Source organism: Arachis stenosperma, chromosome 10, assembly GCF_014773155.1.
Source record: "Arachis stenosperma cultivar V10309 chromosome 10, arast.V10309.gnm1.PFL2, whole genome shotgun sequence".
In the NCBI taxonomy this organism is placed as follows: Eukaryota; Viridiplantae; Streptophyta; class Magnoliopsida; order Fabales; family Fabaceae; genus Arachis; species Arachis stenosperma.
The window spans coordinates 54,617,154-54,633,728 of NC_080386.1; positions in this window are offsets into that span (position 1 = coordinate 54,617,154).

Sequence of the window (16,575 nt, forward strand, 5' to 3'; positions counted from 1 at the left end):
TAGAAGGCATAAACATTTGAAAAGAGGGGTTCTCTATCCTGAAGCAAAATGGTGGTATGAACTTATAAGGAGATCAATTTTGGGCACTGTGAATACCTCAGAAGTCACCAAGAAAAGGGCCGTCATGTTGCACTGCATTATGGTAGGAGGGAAGATAAAGGTCCATGAGATCATTGCAAAGGATATTCAAAAGATCTCAGAGAAAAATTCTGCTGAAGCTTGGCTACACTACCCAAGCACCATCATGCGATTATGCATGAAATCCAAGGTACCATGGTGCACGAAATTACAATAACACTTTTGCAATCCCGCACAACTAACCAGCAAGTGCACTGGGTCGTCCAAGTAATACCTTGCGTGAGCAAGGGTCGATCCCACGGAGATTGTCGGCTTGAAGCAAGCTATGGTTACCTTGTAAATCTTAGTCAGGATATCAGAAAAGATCAGGATTGATTGTAAAAAGCAAAAGAACATGAAAAAGGTACTTGTTTTGCAGTAATGGAGAATAGGCTGAGGTTTTGGAGATGCTCCATCTTCTGAATCTCTACTTTCCTACTGTCTTCTTCATCAAACACGCAAGGCTCCTTCCATGGCAAGCTGTATGTAGGGTTTCACCGTTGTCAATGGCTACCTCCCATCCTCTCAGTGAAAATACGTCCGATGCTCTGTCAGCATGACTAATCATCTGTCGGTTCTCGTTCAGGCCGGAATAGAATCCAGTGATTCTTTTGCGTCTGTCACTAACGCCCCGCCTTCAGGAGTTTGAAGCACGTCACAGTCATTCAATCATTGAGTCCTACTCAGAATACCACAGACAAGGTTTAGACCTTCCGGACTCTCTTGAATGCCGCCATCAGTTCTAGCTTATACCACGAAGATTCTGATTAAAGAACCCAAGAGATATCTACTTAATCTAAAATAGAACGGAGGTGGTTGTCAAGCACACGTTCATAGTTGAGAATGATGATGAGTGTCACGGATCATCACATTCATCCGGGTTAAGAGCAAGTGATATCTTAGAATGGAAGCAAGCATGATTGAATAAGAAACAGTAGTAATTGCATTAATCCATCAAGACACAGCAGAGCTCCTCACCCCCAACCATGGGGTTTAGAGACTCATGCCGTGGAAGGTACACAAGAAACGTGTAAAAAATGTCATGAGGTCATCAGGTACGGATACAATGTCAAAAGGTCCTATAAATAGTAAACTAGTATCCTAAGGTTTACAGAAATGAGTAAATGACAGAAAAATCCACTTCCGGGCCCACTTGGTGTGTGCTTGGGCTGAGCAATGAAGTAATTTCGTGTAGAGACCTTTTCTGGAGTTAAACGCCAGCTTTCATGCCAGTTTGGGCGTTTAACTCCAAGTTTTATGCCAGTTCCGGCGTTTAACGCTGGAATTTCTGATGCTGATTTGCTACGCCGGTTTGGGCCATCAAATCTTGGGCAAAGTATGGACTATCATATATTGCTGGAAAGCCCAGGATGTCTACTTTCCAATTCCGTTGAGAGCGCGCCAATTGGGTTTCTGTAGCTCCAGAAAATCCACTTCGAATGCAGGGAGGTCAGAATCCAACAGCATCTGCAGTCCTTTTCAGTCTCTGGATCAGATTTTTGCTCAGAACCTTCAATTTCAGCCAGAAAATACCTGAAATCACAGAAAAACACACAAACTCATAGTAAAGTCCAGAAAAGTGAATTTTAACTAAAAACTAATAAAAATATAATAAAAACTAACTAAAAGATACTAAAAACATACTAAAAATAATGCCAAAAAGCGTATAAATTATCCGCTCATCACAACACCAAACTTAAATTGTTGCTTGTCCCCAAGCAACTGAAAATCAAAATAGGATAAAAAGAAGAGAATATACTATAGACTCCAAAATATCAAAGAAACATAGCTCCAATTAGATGAGCGGGACTAGTAGCTTTTTGCCTCCGAACAGTTTTGGCATCTCACTCTATCCTTTGAAGTTCAGAATGATTGGCATCTATGAGAACTTAGAACTCAGATAGTGTTATTGATTCTCCTAGTTAAGTATGATGATTCTTGAACATAGCTAGTGTATGAGTCTTGGCTGTGGCCCAAAGCACTCTGTCTTCCAGTATTACCACCGGATACATACATGCCACAGACACATAATTGGGTGAACCTTTTTAGATTGTGACTTAGCTTTGCTAGAGTCCTCAATTAGAGGAGTCCAAGGTTCTTAAGCACACTCTTTTTGCCTTGGTTCACAACTTTATTTCTTTCTTTTTCTTTTCTTCTTCTCTCTTTTTTTTTTCGAATTTTTTTTTTTGAATACTGCTTTTTCTTGCTTCAAGAATCAATTTGATGATTTTTCAGATCCTCAATAACAGTTCTCTTTCTCCTCATTCTTTCAAGAGCCAACAATTTTTAACATTCTTAAAACAGCAAATTCAAGAGACATATGCACTGTTCAAGCATTCATTCAGAAAACAAAAAGTATTGTCACCACATCAAACTAATCCAACTAGTTTCAAGGATAAATTTCGAAACCCTGTACTTCTTGTTCTTTTGTGATTAAAGCATTTTTCTTTTAAGAGAGGTGATGGATTCATAAGACATTCATAGCTTTAAGGCATAAACTTTAATTTTATTAATTATGAATTAAGAACAAGACTCAGAAAATAAATATAAGATGAAACTAGAAATAGAAAAACAAAATAAAATAAAAAAACGAAAAAAATAGGCTCCTAATGATAGAGGTTTTCACAGAGTTAGGACTCAACAACCTTGATTTTGAGAAGTAGATGCTCCCTCAGCTTGGGAGGAGAGCTTTTGGCGTTTCATCTCTTGAATTTCACGCCCCTGCTTCTCTTGTTCCTTCAGCAATTTGCAGAGCATGCAGTTTTGATTCTGCTGTTCTTCCTTCAGTTGCTCCATAGTCTCTTGCAACTTGTTAATAGATGCTTCTAGGTTGGCCCAATAGCCAATTTCAGGGAATTCAGGGAGGAACTCATGCGCCCTCCTTTTGATAGAGTTGTCTTGCACTTGTCCCTCTATTGACTTCTTGGTGATTGGATGTTCAATGGGTATGAACTCATCTACTCCCATCTTCACCCCAGCCTCTTTACAGAGCAAGGAGATCAAGCTTGGGTAAGCCAATTTGGCTTTAGTGGAATTCTTATTTGTAATTGTGTAGATCTCACAAGCAATCACATGATGCACCTCCACTTCTCTTCCAAGCATAATGCAATGAATCATCACTGCTCTCTTGATGGTGACCTCAGAACGGTTGCTAGTGGGCAATATGGAACGCCCAATAAAGTCTAGCCAACCTCTTGCAATTGGTTTGAGGTCACCCCTCTTGAGTTGGTTTGGGACACCCTTTGAATTGGTTATCCACTTAGTTCCAGGGAGGCATATGTCCTCTAGAACTTGATCCAACCCTTTATCTACTCTCACCATCCTCCTATTGAAGGAGTCAGGATCATCTTGCAGTTGAGGCAACTTGAAGATTTCTCTTATTTTGTCCAGATAGAAGTACATAACTTTCCCTCTGACCATGGTTCTGTAGGTATGGTAAGCGGTTCCAGTCATTCTCTGCTTATCTGTTAGCCACAGATTTGAGTAGAATTCCTGAACCATGTTCCTTCCAACCTTTGTCTCAGGATTGGTTAGAACTTCCCATCCTCTGTTTCGAATTTGCTCTTGGATCCCCGGATATTCATCTTCTTTCAGATCAAATTTCACTTCCGGGATCACTGACCTCAGACCCATTATTTTGTGATAATGGTCTTCATGTTCTTTGGTTAAGAACTTCTCTTGATTCCAAAGATTCTTTGGATTATTCTCTTTCTTGCCTCTTAAATTGGTTTGTTTTCCCTTAGGAGCCATGATATTGATGAATCTTGGCTTAGTGATCACGGAAAAGCACACCAAACTTAGAGGTTTGCTTGTCCTCAAGCAAAAGAAAGAAAGAGAGAGAGAGAGAGAGGAAGAGGAAATTCGAATGGTGTGGGCAAAGGGGGTTCCAAACGTGAATTTATAAGGGTGGGGAGAAGAGATTTCGAAAAAAAATAAAAATTAGAAAGAAGATTTGAGAAGATATGGAAAGAAATTGAGAAAAGGGTGAGTTTTTGAAGAAGATTTGGGATTAATTTGAAATAGATTTGAAGAATGGTTTTGATTTGTGAAGATTTGAAAGTGAATAATGAAAGGTTGAAGTGCATTTATGTAGAAGAGTATGGTTAAAAAGAGGAAAGTTTGAAAAAATTTGAGTTGAAAACAAAAATGTGGTCCCCCCACCTTTCTGGCGTTAAACGCCCAGAATGGCACCCATTCTGGCGTTTAACGCCCATTTGCTACCCCTTTTGGGCGTTTAACGCCCAGCCAGGTGCCCTGGCTGGCGTTAAACGCCAGAAATCCTTTGTCACTGGGCGTTTTTTCAGAACGCCCAGGATGCTGCACACCTGGCGTTAAACGCCCAGAATGGTGCCCATTCTGGCGTTTAACGCCCAAAATGGCACCATTCCTGGCGTTAAACGCCCAGAATGGTACCCATTCTGGCGTTTAACGCCCAAAATGCCCCTTACTGGCGTTTTTTCGCCAGTAAGCTCATTTTCTCTGCTTTTTGAGCTGAATCCTTCTATAACTCTGTGAATTCCCTCATTTTTGATACTTGCCTTTGTAAGAACTAATCATATACCCTCCTAATGACTGGGTTGCCTCCCAGCAAGCGCTTCTTTACTGTCTTTAGCTGGACTTCTGCTAAGAATCACTCAAGTCTCAATCTTGAGCATTCCTGCTCAAAATTGCTTTCAAGATAATGCTTGATTCTCTGTCCATTAACAATGAACTTTCTGTCTGAATCAATATCCTGAAGCTCAACATATCCATATGGTGACACTCCTGTAATCACATACGGACCCCTCCACCGGGATTTGAGTTTTCCTGGAAACAATTTGAGCCTGGAGTTGAAGAGCAAAACTTTTTGTCCTGGCGCAAAGACTCTGGTTGACAATCTCTTGTCATGCCACTTCTTTGCCTTTTCCTTATAAATTTTAGCATTTTCAAAGGCATTGAGTCTGAACTCCTCTAGCTCATTTAGCTGAAGCAATCTTTTTTCACCAGCTAACTGAGCATCCATGTTTAGGAATCTGGTTGCCCAGTAGGCTTTATGTTCCAGTTCCACAGGCAAATGACAGGCCTTCCCATACACCAGTTGGTATGGAGAGGTGCCTATAGGAGTCTTGAACGCTGTTCTGTATGCCCACAGAGTATCATCCAAGCTCTTTGCCCAATCCTTTCTTCGGGCTATCACAGTCCGTTCTAGGATTCTTTTTAGTTCTCTGTTAGAGACTTCTGCTTGCCCATTTGTCTGTGGATGATACGGAGTTGCCACTTTATGGCTAATTCCATGTCTAACCATAGCAGAGTGTAGCAGTTTATTGCAAAAATGAGTGCCCCCATCACTGATTAGTACTCTGGGAACACCAAACCTGCTGAAGATGTGTTTCTGGAGGAATTTCAGCACGGTCTTGGTATCATTAGTGGGTGTAGCAATTGCTTCTACCCACTTAGATACATAGTCCACTGCCACCAGAATGTAAGTGTTTGAGTATGATGGTGGGAATGGCCCCATGAAGTTAATTCCCCATACATCAAACAATTCTATCTCTAATATCCCTTGTTGAGGCATGGCATATCCGTGAGGCAGGTTACCAGCTCTTTGGCAACTGTCACAGTTACGCACAAACTCTCGGGAATCTTTATAGAGAGCAGGCCAGTAGAAGCCACACTGGAGGACTTTAGTGGCTGTTCGCTCACTTCCAAAATGTCCTCCATAATGTGATCCATGGCAATGCCATAAGATCTTTTGTGCTTCTTCTCTGGGTACACATCTGCGGATCACTCCGTCAGCACATCTCTTAAAGAGATATGGTTCATCCCAGAGGTAGTACTTTGCATCTGAAATTAATTTCTTTCTTTGCACATTGCTGTACTCCTTGGGTATGAACCTCACAGCTTTATAATTTGCAATATCTGCAAACCATGGAGCTTCCTGAATGGCAAAGAGTTGCTCATCTGGGAAAGTCTCAGAGATCTCAGTAGAAGGGAGGGACGCCCCAGCTACTGGTTCTATTCGGGACAGATGATCAGCCACTTGGTTTTCTGTCCCTTTTCTGTCTCTTATTTCTATATCAAACTCTTGCAGAAGCAACACCCATCTGATAAGCCTGGGTTTTGAATCCTGCTTTGTGAGTAAGTATTTAAGAGCAGCATGGTCAGTGTACACAATCACCTTTGATCCCACTAGGTAGGATCTAAACTTGTCAATGGCATAAACCACTGCAAGTAACTCTTTCTCTGTGGTTGTGTAGTTCTTTTGTGCGTTATTTAGAACACGGCTGGCATAATAAATGACGTGCAAAAGCTTGTTATGCCTCTGTCCCAACACTGCACCAATGGCATGATCACTAGCATCACACATTAATTCAAATGGCAATGTCCAATCTGGTGTAGAGATAACTGGTGCTGTGACCAGCTTAGCTTTCAGGGTCTCAAATGCCTGCAGACACTCATTATCAAAGATAAATGGAGTGTCAGCAGCTAGCAGATTACTTAGAGGTTTGGCAATTTTTGAAAAATCCTTTATAAACCTTCTGTAGAATCCTGCATGCCCAAGAAAGCTTCTGATTGCCTTAACATTGGCAGGTGGTGGTAATTTTTCAATTACCTCTACCTTTGCCTTATCCACCTCTATTCCCCTGCTTGAAATTTTGTGCCCAAGGACAATTCCTTCAGTCACTATAAAGTGACATTTCTCCCAGTTTAAAACCAGGTTAGTCTCTTGGCATCCTTTCAGGACAAGTGATAGGTGGTTAAGACAGGAGCTGAATGAGTCTCCATATACTGAAAAGTCATCCATGAAGACTTCCAGAAATTTCTCTACCATATCTGAGAAGATAGAGAGCATGCACCTCTGAAAGGTTGCAGGTGCATTGCACAGACCAAAAGGCATTCTCCTATAGGCAAACACGCCAGAAGGGCAGGTAAATGCTGTTTTCTCTTGGTCCTGGGGATCTACTGCAATTTGGTTGTAGCCTGAATAGCCATCCAAAAAGCAGTAATAGTCATGACTAGCTAGTCTTTCTAGCATTTGGTCTATGAATGGTAAAGGAAAATGATCCTTTCTAGTGGCTGTATTGAGCCTTCTGTAGTCAATACACATACGCCACCCTGTGACTGTCCTTGTAGGAACCAGTTCATTTTTTTCATTATGAACCACTGTCATGCCTCCCTTTTTGGGAACAACTTGGACAGGGCTCACCCAGGGGCTATCAGAAATAGGATAAATAATCCCAGCCTCTAGTAATTTAGTGACCTCTTTCTGCACCACCTCCTTCATGGCTGGATTTAGCCGCCTCTGTGGTTGGACCACTGGTTTGGCATTATCCTCCAATAGGATCTTGTGCATGCATCTAGCTGGGCTAATGCCCTTAAGATCACTTATGGACCACCCAAGAGCTGTCTTGTGCGTCCTTAGCACTTGAATCAGTGCTTCCTCTTCCTGTGGATCTAAAGCAGAGCTTATAATCACTGGAAAAGTGTCACCCTCTCCTAGAAATGCATATTTCAGAGATGGTAGAGGTTTGAGTTCAGGTTTGGGAGGTTTATCCTCCTCTTGAGGAATTTTCGAAAATTCCTTTACTTCCTCTAGTTCTTCTTGATCAGGTTGAGCATCTTTGAAGATGTCCTCAAGCTCTGATTCTAGGCTTTCAGTCATATTGATCTCTTCTACCAGAGAGTCATAATGTCAGCGCCCATGCAGTCATCTGGTGTGTCTGGATGCTGCATTGCTTTCACAGCATTCAACTTGAACTCATCCTCATTGACTCTCAGGGTTACTTCCCCTTTTTGTACATCAATGAGAGTTCGTCCAGTTGCTAGGAATGGTCTTCCTAGAATGAGAGTTGCACTTTTGTGCTCCTCCATTTCCAGCACCACAAAGTCAGTGGGAAAGGCAAATGGCCCAACCTTGACAATCATGTCCTCTATTATGCCTGATGGGTGTTTAATGGAGCCATCAGCAAGTTGGAGGCATATCCTGGTTGGTTTGACTTCTCCAGCCAACCCAAGCTTTCTGATAGTGGATGCAGGTATTAGATTGATGCTTGCTCCAAGATCACATAGGGTTGTCTTGGTGCAAGCGCCTTCTAATGTGCATGGTATTATAAAGCTTCCAGGATCTTGAAGCTTTTCTGGTAAGCTTTTTAGTATGACTGCACTGCATTCTTTAGTGAGAAACACTTTTTCAGTTTCTCTCCAATCCTTCTTATGACTTAAGACCTCTTTCATGAACTTAGCATAAGAAGGTATTTGCTCAAGTGCCTCTGCAAACGGAATCTTTATTTCAAGAGTCCTTAGATAGTCTGCAAAGCGGGCAAATTGCTTATCCTGTTCCGCTTTGTGGAGTTTCTGAGGATAAGGCATCTTGGCTTGATATTCCTCAACCTTAGATGCTGCAGGTTTATTCCTTACAGAAGTAGTTGAAGAAGCCTTGTTAGAGGGATAATTATCAGCACTCTCAGGTGCCTGATCCTCCTTGGGCGTTTGAACGCCAGGAATGGGTGAAGATTGGGCGTTAAACGCCAACTTCTCCCCCTTTTCTGGCGTTTGAACGCCAGAACTGGGCAAGGAATGGGCGTTTAACGCCAACTTTCCTTCCCTTTCTAGCGTTTGAACGCCAATAATATTCCTCTCTGGGCTCTTATTGTCCTCAGAGGGATTTTGAACAGTGGTTTGGTTATCCTCTGTCAATTGTTTTTTGTTTGGCTTCTTGCTCCTTTGAGCAGTGGTGTTCAGTGTTTTCCCACTCCTTAGTTGAACTGCTTGACATCCTTCTGTTATCTGTTTAGATATTTGCTGTTTTGCTTGATTCAACTGCAGTTCTATGTTCTTGTTAGCAACTTTAGTATCATGGAGCATTTCTTTAAATTCTGCTAACTGTTCTGTCATCAGGAGCAATTGTTGATTAAGCTCATTCATCTGTTCTTGAGGATTAGGATCAGTGACTAATGCCATGACCTCCTCTTTTAGAACGAACTCATTGCTAGAATATAAGTATTGGTTTCTAGCAACAGTGTCTATAAGCTCTTGAGCTTCTTCAATTGTCTTCCTCATGTGTATAGATCCACCAGCTGAGTGGTCTAAAGACATCTGAGCTTTTTCTGTGAGCCCATAGTAGAAGATGTCTAACTGTACCCACTCTGAAAACATTTCAGAGGGGCATTTTCTAAGCATACCTCTATACCTCTCCCAGGCATTATAAAGGGATTCATTATCCTCTTGTTTAAAGCCTTGGATGTCCAGCCTTAGCTGTGTCATCCTCTTTGGAGGGTAGAAATGATTCAGGAATTTGTCTGATAACTGTTTCCATGTCTTTATGCTTGCTGTAGGTTGGTTATTCAACCACCTTTTAGCTTGATCTTTTACAGCAAATGGAAACAGTAATAGTCTGTAGACATCCTGATCTACCTCTTTATCATGTACTGTGTCAGCAATTTGTAAGAACTGTGCCAGAAACTCAGTAGGTTCTTCCTGTGGAAGACCGGAATACTGGCAATTTTGCTGCACTATGATAATGAGTTGAGGGTTTAGCTCAAAGCTGCTTGCTTTGATGGGAGGTATACAGATGCTACTCCCATATGCAGCTGTAATGGGGTTAGCATATGACCCCAGAGTCCTCTTGGACTGATTAATTCCACTTGAGTCCATAATGGACAAAAGGGAAATGATAATGATTGCAAAGAGATAAATTTTGTTTTTGTTTTTTTTTTTAACCGAAAAAATAAAAATAAAATAAAACAAAAGGAAAATAAAACAAAAAATTCGAAAATCAAAAAGAAAAATAAGATCAAAGAAAATTGAGAACTGAATCAATTAGTTAATTAAAAAGATTTTGAAAACAGCAATTAAAAAGATATGATTGAAAAGTTTTTATGAAAAAGATTTGATTTTTAAAAAGAGGAAAGAGAAAAACAACAAAAAGACACCAAACTTAAAATTTTTAGAAAATCAAACACTAATTTTCGAAAATTTTAAAGGAAAAACACAAAGAGGACACCAAACTTAGAATTTTTATGAATCAAAAAGGGACTAAGAACATGCAATTTCGAAAAACTAGAAGAAAAACAAAAGCATGCAATGGACACCAAACTTAAAATATGAAACTAGACTCAACTAAAAGACTCTAAACCAACAAAAATAAAACAGTCCTAATCTAAGCAACAAGATAAGCCGTCAGTTGTCCAAACTCGAACAATCCCCGGCAACGGCGCCAAAAACTTGGTGCACGAAATTACAATAACACTTTTGCAATCCCGCACAACTAACCAGCAAGTGCACTCGGTCGTCCAAGTAATACCTTGCGTGAGCAAGGGTCGATCCCACGGAGATTGTCGGCTTGAAGCAAGCTATGGTTACCTTGTAAATCTTAGTCAGGATATCAGAAATTATCAGGATTGATTGTAAAAAGCAAAAGAACATGAAAAAGGTACTTGTTTTGCAGTAATGGAGAATAGGCTGAGGTTTTGGAGATGCTCCATCTTCTGAATCTCTGCTTTCCTACTGTCTTCTTCATCAAACACGCAAGGCTCCTTCCATGGCAAGCTGTATGTAGGGTTTCACCGTTGTCAATGGCTACCTCCCATCCTCTCAGTGAAAATACGTCCCGATGCTCTGTCACAGCATGGCTAATCATCTGTCGGTTCTCGTTCAGGCCGGAATAGAATCCAGTGATTCTTTTGCGTCTGTCACTAATGCCCCGCCTTCAGGAGTTTGAAGCACGTCACAGTCATTCAATCATTGAGTCCTACTCAGAATACCACAGACAAGGTTTAGACCTTCCGGACTCTCTTGAATGCCGCCATCAGTTCTAGCTTATACCACGAAGATTCTGATTAAAGAACCCAAGAGATATCTACTTAATCTAAAATAGAACGGAGGTGGTTGTCAAGCACACGTTCATAGTTGAGAATGATGATGAGTGTCATGGATCATCACATTCATCCGGGTTAAGAGCAAGTGATATCTTAGAATGGAAGCAAGCATGATTGAATAAGAAACAGTAGTAATTGCATTAATCCATCAAGACACAGCAGAGCTCCTCACCCCCAACCATGGGGTTTAGAGACTCATGCCGTGGAAGGTACACAAGAAACGTGTAAAAAATGTCATGAGGTCATCAGGTACGGATACAATGTCAAAAGGTCCTATAAATAGTAAACTAGTATCCTAAGGTTTACAGAAATGATTAAATGACAGAAAAATCCACTTCCGGGCCCACTTGGTGTGTGCTTGGGCTGAGCAATGAAGTAATTTCGTGTAGAGACCTTTTCTGGAGTTAAACGCCAGCTTTCATGCCAGTTTGGGCGTTTAACTCCAAGTTTTATCCCAGTTCCGGCGTTTAACGCTGGAATTTCTGATGCTGATTTGCTACGCCGGTTTGGGCCATCAAATCTTGGGCAAAGTATGGACTATCATATATTGCTGGAAAGCCCAGGATGTCTACTTTCCAATGCCGTTGAGAGCGCGCCAGTCGGGCTTCTGTAGCTCCAGAAAATCCACTTCGAGTGCAGGGAGGTCAGAATCCAACAGCATCTGCAGTCCTTTTCAGTCTCTGGATCAGATTTTTGCTCAGAACCTTCAATTTCAGCTAGAAAATACCTGAAATCACAAAAAAACACACAAACTCATAGTAAAGTCCAGAAAAGTAAATTTTAACTAAAAACTAATAAAAATATAATAAAAACTAACTAAAAGATACTAAAAACATACTAAAAAAATGCCAAAAAGCGTATAAATTATCCGCTCATCATACCACTAGACGATGAAAATCCAATTTGGTTGAACCCGGGTGAGCCAATGACTCTGGGGAGAATAATGAATGTCACAGTTGCCCAGAAACGGAGGAGACCACAGAGGAGAAGAAGAGAGGAAGTGCAAGTGGAAGAACAACAAGAGGAGCAACAAGAAGAACAACAATTTCTCGGACAAGCTTCCAGTGCAATGGATTTGAGCCAGATTCAGAGTGCCATTGCAGAAATGTCCCAGCAATATCTGAGGGCTCACGAGCAGCAACATGATCAATATCTAAAGGCTCAACATGAGCAATATATGAGAGCTCAGAAGTAGCAAGAGAACTGGCAGCTGAAAATGATGGAGAGACAAGAAGACTTTCAGCAAAGAACTAGTGATTGACAAAGAGACTTTCAAGCAAAACTACTGGATCAGCACAGGGAGCAATCAAATCAATTCTAGGAGTCTTTTAACAAAATATCTGAACGACAAGATCAGCTTGAGGAATACCTCCAAAACTTGGTGCAATGGAAAAATCTCTATCATACAGCTGGGAAGGCCAGGAACCAGGACAGAGTGGAATATGATGTAAACACCCAAGCAAGGCTAGACTACATAACCCGCAGCATGCCACTGTTTAACAAGGGAATCAAATCATATCCAGAATGCACTGAACTACAGGAGGTATATTTGGCCAAAGCAAAAAGCAATCAAGAGAGAATAAAGCAACACTTGTTGAATGCTGGACTGTGGGATGAGGAGAGATTTGGGACTGAAGAACAGTTAGAAAAAAGAAGAAGCAAGAAGAAGCAAGATGTGAAAAGCAAAGGGAAGCAACCAAAGGAGTGAAAGGTGGTGTTGCTCTTTGTCTATCAATAAGAAAGAACATGCTTTCATTTTTATTTTGCAGTTTGAATTATGTTGTTTACTTTCTTTAACTTTCAATTAAGTGTTCTGGTCTAAGTTCTTATTTTCATTTTCATCTACTTGAATGTTTGTCTTGTACCCCCTTTGCATGAATAAAAGAAATGATTGAAATAGAAAGTAATTGTCCAATTTGGTAGGAATAAACTGAGGGTCAGTGGTGGTAATTGCTTGAATAGTTGGTAAGCTCAATAATAAAAGCTGCGAGGTAGAATGTCTCTTTCTAGTATAGACTTAGTTGCTGTTATGAACCTTTAATGAATAAATATCCTTGGAAGAAAAGAAGGAGTAAGAAAGAAGGAAGAAAAGCCAAAAATTGGCAACAAAAGAATGAAAGAAACAAACAATAAAGCTGGACACCAATAGCTTGGACCTTAAGACACATGCATGTGGTGTCTTTGTATTAGGATCTGCTTGGATGATTAGGTTCTAAAGAGTTTCAACACTTGGTAACTTGGGTTAACTAACCCGGGATCATCAACCTAAAGTCCGTTATCAAGAGCAACCTAGTACACAATATTTAGTAACCCAAAGAGGTGCTGCACACCAATGTTCTTAAGAAAAATTATGAGCCAAGTGTCTGTAGTGAAGATGTGTTGATTGAAAATTGATCTAAAAAGCTGATGCAACACTTAACACTGAGCTACGATTGAAAAATAAGTTTCTAAAGCAAAGGAAAGAAAGAAAATCTAACAAGGATCAATAAAGAATAAGGTCTTATAGCAGCAACTCTAGTTAACACTCAAAGGAACATTTCACATTTGGAAGTTGATAATAATTGAGCTGCATTCTGTCTGCATAAAACCCCATGAGCCAAATTCCATTACCTGCTAATAAGGACATTTATGCTTATCTTTGTTCATTCCTTTCTCTCATGTTTTAGTTATTGCTTGGGGACAAGCAAGGTTCAAGTTTGGTGTTGTGATGACAAGTCATCTTATGCTAGTTTCACAAGCTTTTTTCATTTATTTCATTAGGTTTTATGCACTTTCTTGAGCAATAAGTAAGCAATTGGATTGAAGTTTCATGCATTTCTTAAGACAATTAAACATGGTGGAATTTATGCATTTTCATGAGATTTTTGCTATAATTACTTGTATGCTAAGAAGGATGCAAACTCTTGTGAATCTAGCAAAGCTTTGATGCACATTTTGATTGATGATAGGGAAAGAGAAGTAAGAAAGAAGCATGGAAAGCAAGGAAGAATGGCCATTGAAAGAAGAAGAGGAAGCAACGTTGGTGGCCAAGTTGGTCCACCAACGTTGCCTCAAACGTGGGGAAAGGGCTGAGCTTTGATGCAAACGGTGGAGGAAACGTTGGCAAGCCAAGGTTAGCCCCAACGTTTTTGATGTAATGTGCTTTCTGGGAACTGGAAAAAATATAGCGACACGTACGCATGCTATGCGTGCATGCGTGGATTTAAAATTTTGACAATTCACCCGCATGCGTAGGTTACGCGCACGCGTGGATAGGCGAACGTTGGCACTCCAACGTTGAGTCAAACGCTGATGTTAACATGCACGAACTGAGTTCCAAAATCTTAATTTTGAAAAAGTGTATCAACGCGCACGCACATGCAACGCGTACGCGTAAGCTAATATTTTGACAATCTACAAGCACGCGTAGGTTACGCGCACGTGTGGATAGAGCAATATTTGAGCTAACGTTGCCACTCAAACGCTGGGTCCAATGTCTTCGAAAAAGCTTTCAAAAATTGGAATTGGGGGATTTGCATCCACGCGCACGCGTGGATGTGTATTCTAACCCCAATCGCACAAAAACGCAGGACACGCAAACGCGTTGAGTGGTACATTGCACCCTCCACGCGTTTTCGTGAGTCACGCGTACGCATGGATAGGCGAACGTTGGCACTCCAACTTTGGGTCAAACATTGATGACAGCAACCAGAACCCAATTTTTCAAAGGGACGTTTGACTCAATGTTAGCCCAAAAATGTTGACTCCCACTTTAATACTAGAAAGGCACAATTGGCACACTCCTCCCCTCAATTGCATTAGGAGCCAATCCAATCAACCTCAACAAAGATCAAGAGGCCCAATCCAAGAACCTGAAGGCTCAATTGAAAGTGCATAAATAGAGAAGAATTTGATTTAGAAAGAGTTTGGCTAGTAGGGGATTTTCAGCATAGGAGTTAGTTAGCAGATCTAATTTTGTATTTTCTCTTTGCATTTTTCTTCTACACTTCTCTATAACTTTCTATTTCCTAGTTTTACTTGAGCTTTGATGAACTAACCCCTAAATTCATTAGGGGGAGGAGCTCTATTGTAATTCCAATGAATGAATGAAATTATTCTTCTTCTCAATTCAATTTTGTAGCTATTGGATATCTTCTGTTTTGATTTACAATTCTTCACTCTGGAAGGGGGTGTAATTCAATTGAATGCTTGTGTGAGCCTCGGAAGGGGAATCACTTGTATTAGAATTGGAGCTCTATCCTTCATTACTCTCTTGATCAACACCATTCGGGAGGAATTGAGATATTGAGAGTTAGTGTGGCTCATGGATGAGAGATTTGCACTTAACCTCTTCTCATGACAATTAGATCAAGAAATTGGCATGATTGATTGTGATTAGAGAGATTGGATTGCTAAAAAATTGGGATCCAATCAATTTCAATCCGCCATAGATCTACTCATATGGTTGAGAAAGGAGTTGAGACTCAATTGATTCATGATGGATTATGATATCTCTAATCCCTGATGAATCATTCTCTTTGATTCTATTCACTTTAGATCTTTCTGATTTCATTTTCGATTTTATTTGTCTTGCTATTTACTTCCCTGCACCCATTTCCCTTTATGATTCATGTCATTTAAGTCTCCCTACACTTTAAATTCTGCAATTCTACTTTCTTGCACTCTAAGATTCAGTTATTTACATTTCTTGCAATTTTAGTTTCAGCTCTTTTATCTTTTTTTGCATTTTATGTTTCAGCAATTTACCTTTCTTGCCATTTAAGCTTCTGCTAATTTACTTTCAGCATCTAAATTTCTTGCTGTTTATCTTCTGATAATCAAATTTCACTTAATTCATCACTTGTTAGCTTGACTAAATTTATCACCTAACTAAAGTTGCTTGATCCATCAATCCCTGTGGGATCGACCTCACTCTGGTAAGTTATTACTACTTGATGCAAATCGGTTCACTTGTTGGTTAGTTTGTGTGGGAAACTAATTTTCACACATCACCCAGCATCGATGCCTGGTTGACTTAGCCTCCGGCTATCGATACCTATCCTTCATGGATGCTTACTCGGGATACAACCAAATCCTGATGTATAAGCCTGACCAAGAGAAGACCTCATTCATAACTTTAAAAGCTAACTATTGCTATGTAGTAATGCCTTTTGGGTAAAAAATGCCAGAGCCATATATAAATAATTGATGAACAAGGTGTTTTCCTCCCACTTAGGAAAACTTATGGAGATATATATAGACGATATGCTTGTTAAAACCAAGGTCGAATCGGCACTTTTGTCTGATCTTTCCAAGGTATTTTCTACCATAAGAAAGCATGAGATTAGGCTAAACTCCTTCAAAATTCATCTTCGCAGTTGTTCCGAGGGTTACCTGAAACTATAGGTCGGTCTCGGATGAGATCTTCTGTACTGATCGGAGTTGCTGTGTCCGACTTGTTGGACTTGGTGGCGGTGCTGATTCCTTCGTCCCAGGAGGGTGGGGGTACCTGCAAGGGACTCCGATGCTTAAGTTAGCAAGGGTATTAAGCAGGTATTGAGTAGAATCAGAGTATGAGTTATACCTGGGTGCTCCAGTGTATTTATAGAGGTGTGGAGTGACC